A 5,616-nucleotide genomic window follows, 5' to 3' on the forward strand; every position below is an offset into this window, starting at 1 on the left:
AGCCAATAGAATTTGCTTTTCCTCTGTTGGAAAGCTATTTTGAGTGCAGCGTGACTGAAGAATAGCCACTTAATAGCTGCTCGGCAGTGCTCTTGGCTTTGCTGCTAGAATCCCCCACAATTGCTCGAACAACACTTTTGCCAATACTCATCTAGCTCAATCAGCAGCTATAACACTGGAGTATGAAATTCTGCACTGTTTGTGATGGTGGTAAGTTGCCTGCTGTTTAACATCTCTGTTTCATGGTCTGGTGTCAGGAGGGAAGCATCGCTGATTTTGATCTTCAGTTTGTATTTAATTCTTTCTCTCTTCAATCTATTCAACTGAATTCTCTTGTAGTCTTAGTGCAGTATCCATCCTGACTGAAACTCCTGGGTAATGTTGCTGTGTGCTTTTATGGAATTGCCACGTTTTATGCTGGAGCTATATTTCCTTCGTGATGGGGGATGTAATTCTTCTGCATCCCAACTGGACTGTGAGGATTAATTAAAGTTTGCAATGCACAGTGAATACCTTGTATGCCATTGAAGTGGAAATTATTGTTTATTACAGCCAGTCTGAATGCCATCTGGGATTTCCATGTTCCTATTTCAGCTCATTTGTACATTACCAAGCTCGATCTGTTACCATGAACAAAAGATCAGCATTCTTGTTCTGTGTTTGGTGCTGTGTCCAGCCCTTGTGTAAATCCACATACATACCGAGAAGCTGTGCTTAGCACACTAGGGCTCCAAAGGCTTTTCTGTAGCTGGAAGCCTACAACATCCCTTCTCTTTTTCTGCACTTCCACTCTGGTATGGGTCGGATCCACAAAGCAGTAGATCCCTTTGGCCTTCTCCACCGTCACCCTTGCCTGCAAGTCAGTTTTGTGAGACTGTGTAAGAAAGGATGGTGGAATTGGGCTCTGCATTTTGCAAAAGATGCTTTTTCCCATGCAATAGAATTGTATTTTCCCATGTAATAGAATTGTACCTTTTTTGTGGTATCTAAAATCCCACGTGGACATGACGAAAAGGGCTGAGATCCAAGCCAGTAATGTAAGTGATGCATAGCCATCCCACAATATTCTTGTATGTTTGCAATACCTACAAAACTTAACCCCAAACCTGTTTTGCTAGTTCACTGTGAGATCCTCTGCAAGGCCAGTGAATATCTCTGAACTACAAAAACCACAACTATGATTTGTTACTCTGCTTTTATGGACCAGCTTTAGATCAGCTAAGAGTACATTTTAAAACACATTCTTGTGACTTCACTGTCTTTATAAGTCACAATAAGCAAATGGGGTTAAATAACTGTGGGAACTCGGCCAGTATCATGAGAGATACTCAAAATGGCATAAAATGTAACCGCCCAACTTACTTGTGAGCTTTCCCTGGGGAACAGATGAGCTAACAAAGAGTTTAAAGTTTACTTCCTAACTGGAGGATTCTATTATGTATCTTATCTAAATAAACTGGGAGGCTTGACCTTCCTAGGAGTGCACTATTTTCATAGAAGTACAAGTGTAGTCCTCTGACCACACCAATTACTGTCATTTACATCTTGCTAGTCTGACAGGTTTCAGTTTTAGAGTCAGACCCCAGTGCTGAATGCTAAATAAATACCTACCAGAAGTTAGATATTATCCATCTGAGCTTTGTGTTCACTCACTCCTTCCATAGCATTAGACTCTCCCCCACCTTTCAAGTGTCCCTTCTGGCTCTTGGTACAAGCACAAAATTAATTTGGCAGGAATTCTGCTGTAACTGTTCTTCAGTGAGGACAACATCATGTGCATTACTCTCTTCCTCTGCCATGCTGAGACATTATTTTCTGATTTTATGAAGAAAAGCTTAGGTGCCATCTACACTTTCATACTCTGGAGCCAGCCTAGGGAGCAGTGCCTATTTGATAATTTTCAAGCAACCACACCATGTGGACACATATCTGTTTGTCTCTACACACATCCAACCACCTGTGCAGTTGTAATCAATTTTTACTTAAAGTCTTTGGAGATATTAAGCTCTGAGAAATTTCATAAAAAGAGTCAAGTGGTTACAGAAAATAAACTCTATTAAGTGTCCACACCAGGCAAAGGTAAAACTCACCTCTGGCATTTGGGCCGGTATTGGGGAACCAGCATGGAGAACTCAGAAACATGGATTATCTCTTACACAGCCAGTAGCTGGGAGCAAGGAGATGAGGTTATAAAAAATGTGAACAGAAGGCTCCAGGTGAAATTTCAGGGAATACAGGGCTTGTGACAAATCTGAAGAATAGATGAAGAACAGGGAACAACAGAGAAGAGACTGGAAATCAGAATGAAAGAATGATACAGGAGAAATTGACATCTAAATGTTTATTACAAGATAAACACAATTTATTGTCATTATAGCTTCTTTGATTACCTTCCAACCTTTTCTTAATGATGTCCATATGTTGCAAATAAGAAGGTTTTATGACTTCTGTTCTCTCATCTTTCCCATGGCTTACATTCCCACTTTAATGAACACGTTGACATCAGATGCCTCGCCTAATGCTCTTCTCTCAAGTACTCCGTTTGTGGTAATCCCTGGGGATCCACTTCCCGTTCCGATGATGTTCGCCAGGTGGCGATGCCGGCACTGCTCTGCCGTTTCCAGGCTATCTGTAGGTACCGATTTAAGGGGGCAGGGAGCCTTGTTTAACAACAAGTACTTGGGAAAATGCTTCAAATGACTTAAAAGGGTGAGTAAAAGTATGTTATTGGATTCTATGTGGATTTCCTGAGAACAATAATAAAACAGGAAAATAAAATATGCAGTGAGGAAGTGGTAGCGCTGTCAGGAAGGGCAATGCTCACTTTAGTCACTGTGTATCTCTGTATGAGGACAATGAATGCCAAGAATCTGTGAATTAATATTACTTTCTTTTTCTGTTGGTATAAATTTCATAGGGACAACAACATTTTCTCCTGTCTGATCTCTTTGAAATTATTGTGACTAGATGAGGTCTTGGAATTAAATCCATGGTGAGTAAAACTGTAACTGCTCATGACTTACCCAAAACTAATATCCTAGCTTGTGTGGTTATAGATGCAAGAATATCACGGAAGCTTGTTAACAGTCGTTCCCCTCCGACCTGCCCTCACAATGTCAAGGCTGTAATGATATAGTAATGTCAAGACTTTCTCCCTTCAGAGGACTTGGAGGTGATGGTTGACGAAAAAGTCAACATGTGCCAGCAATGACCACTCAGCCCAGAAAGCCAACTGTGTTCTGGAGTGCATCAATAGCAGTGTGGCCAGCAGGTCAAGGGATTCTCTCCCTCTACTCTGCTCTTGTGAGACCCCACCTGGAGTTCTGGTATCCCCAACATAAGAAGGACATGGAACTGTTGGAGCAAGTCCAGATGAGGGTCACAAAGTTGACAAGGGGGCTAGAGCAGCTCCCCTACAAAGACAGGCTGAGAAAGTTGGGGCTGTTCAGCCTGGAGAAGGTTGCATGGAGACCTCATAGCAACTTTCCAGTGTTTGAAGGGGGCCTACAGGAAAGCTGGACAGGGACTCTTCATCAGGAACTGTAGTGATAGGACAAGGAATAATGGGTACAAATTGAAAGAGAGGGAATTTAGCTTAGGAATTACAAAAAATTGTTTACTGTGAGGATGGTGAGGAACTGGAAAAAGTTGCGCTGAGAAGTTGTGGATGCCCCATCCCTGGTGGTGTTAAAGGCCAAGCTGGATAAGTCCTTGAGCAACCTCATCTAGTGTGAGGTGTCCCAGCCCATGGCAGGGGGGTTGGGACTAGATGATCTTTAAGGTCCCTTCCTATCCTCAGCGTTCTATGAATCTATGATTCTGGGTAATTATGGAGATAAGCATTGACCTTCTTCCATTACCTCTCTGGGGTTTACTGACTGCTTTAACCATGTTAGCTCAAGAAACTTCTGTCCTTTAATTATTGCTGCGCATATATAGAATATAAAGAAATTGAGTTTCCCGAAAGATGCTTCATCTAGATAGCATTTGTTAAAAACTACCATAACTGTAGCAGCACTCAAGCTTTGTACAGACAGGGCACATATCGGACATTGTAAGTGCTGAATATTCTTAATCACTTTGTTTAAAATTACTTTGCATTGCCCCTTCATATCGTGCGCTGTCTCTGCTAAGAAACCTATACAAGAGCCAATGAAAAAAATTTAGTCCCATTAGCTTCTTATAGGAATCTTAACTCCTTATCCCTGAAAAAAGCCAAACTTTGTCAAGAGACAAGCTAAAAAAAAAAGGGGGGGGGAATTTACAGTGCTTTTTAAAAAAAAAAAGTTGATGCCTTTTCAGGTTTGGTTCTTTTTTATTGGTAAGAACAACTGAAGGACAATTTGCTTCTTTAATGGTTTTGCAGGTTGACATGAATTCCACTTCCAGCAGAGGAAGTGCTGACAGGAGTAAGAGGAACCTTAGAGCTGTTCCCGTCAGCTGGTGACTTTCAGCTGGCATCACCTATGTCCCTTCAATGGCTCCCAATCCAGTACACCCTGTCCTACTCATTTCTCTGAGTATCATGACACAGGCTGAGGAAGTTGGGGCTGTTCAGCCCAGATAAGAGAGGGTTGTGTGAAGACCTCATAGCACCTTTCCAGGGCCTACAGGGAAGCCAGGGAGAGACTCTTCATCAGGAACTGTAGTGACAGAACACGGAATAATGGATACGAATTGAAAAGGGGGAAAATCAGCTAAGGTATTACAAAGAAATTCTTTACTGTGAGGATGATAAGACTGGAACAGGTTGCCTAAGGAGGTTGCAGATGCCCCAACCTTGGAAGTGTTCAAAGCCAGGCTGGACGGGGCCCTCAGCAACCTGGTCTGGTGGGAGCTGTCCCTGCCCATGGCAGGGGGGTTGGAACTGGATGATCTGGAAGGTCCATTCCAACCCCTTAACATTCTGTGATTCTATGAAGTAAAAAGATGAAGCTGTTCCCACTGAAAGTATAGTGTGGGGGGGAGAAAAAAGAAAAAAAAAGCTGGTGCTATATTTGGAGCATTCCTAATTGCACTGTTCTATTTCTAGCTGCCAAAATCCGTGCTAGAATTTTAATTAAGGGCTAAAATTATGCCGCAGATCCTAACAACAGGAAACAGCCCTAACAACGGGAAACAGTTCTGTTATTTAAACAGGCTTTGGAATAATCAGACTTTATCTCCCGAAGCGGCACTCCAATGAATATTAAAGCTGCTTTTGTTCTCCCGGAGAGGGCTGCGCTTGCTCGGCAAGCCTTGGGAAACCATTGAGGCCAGGCCAGGCAATGGTCGTTCCCTTTCACACACGGCTCCCATGGTCGGCAGAGAGCGGGCAGAGAGCGCCCCACGGGCCCCCCACACCCACAGCCGCACAGCCGCCCTGCCCGCGGGGCGCCCTGGCCGGCGGGAGTAACGCCCCCGGCACAAGATGGCGGCCTGAGGCGCCTCATCTGCTCCGCCGGCGCCGCAGCGCCCCCTACCGGCCGCGACGCCTCCGCAGGGCCGCGCTCCGCTGCGGCGGCCGCAGCGCGCAACTGCGCATGCGCAGGAGGACTCCCCGCCCCTCCCGTCGCGCGGACAGCCGCGTGCGCAGAAGGGCGCCGCTGCGCTGCCCCCGGGGGCGGGGCGGGCTGG

Source organism: Neopelma chrysocephalum, unplaced genomic scaffold (assembly GCF_003984885.1).
Source record: "Neopelma chrysocephalum unplaced genomic scaffold, ASM398488v2 Primary Assembly neopelma1_24, whole genome shotgun sequence".
In the NCBI taxonomy this organism is placed as follows: domain Eukaryota; kingdom Metazoa; phylum Chordata; class Aves; order Passeriformes; family Pipridae; genus Neopelma; species Neopelma chrysocephalum.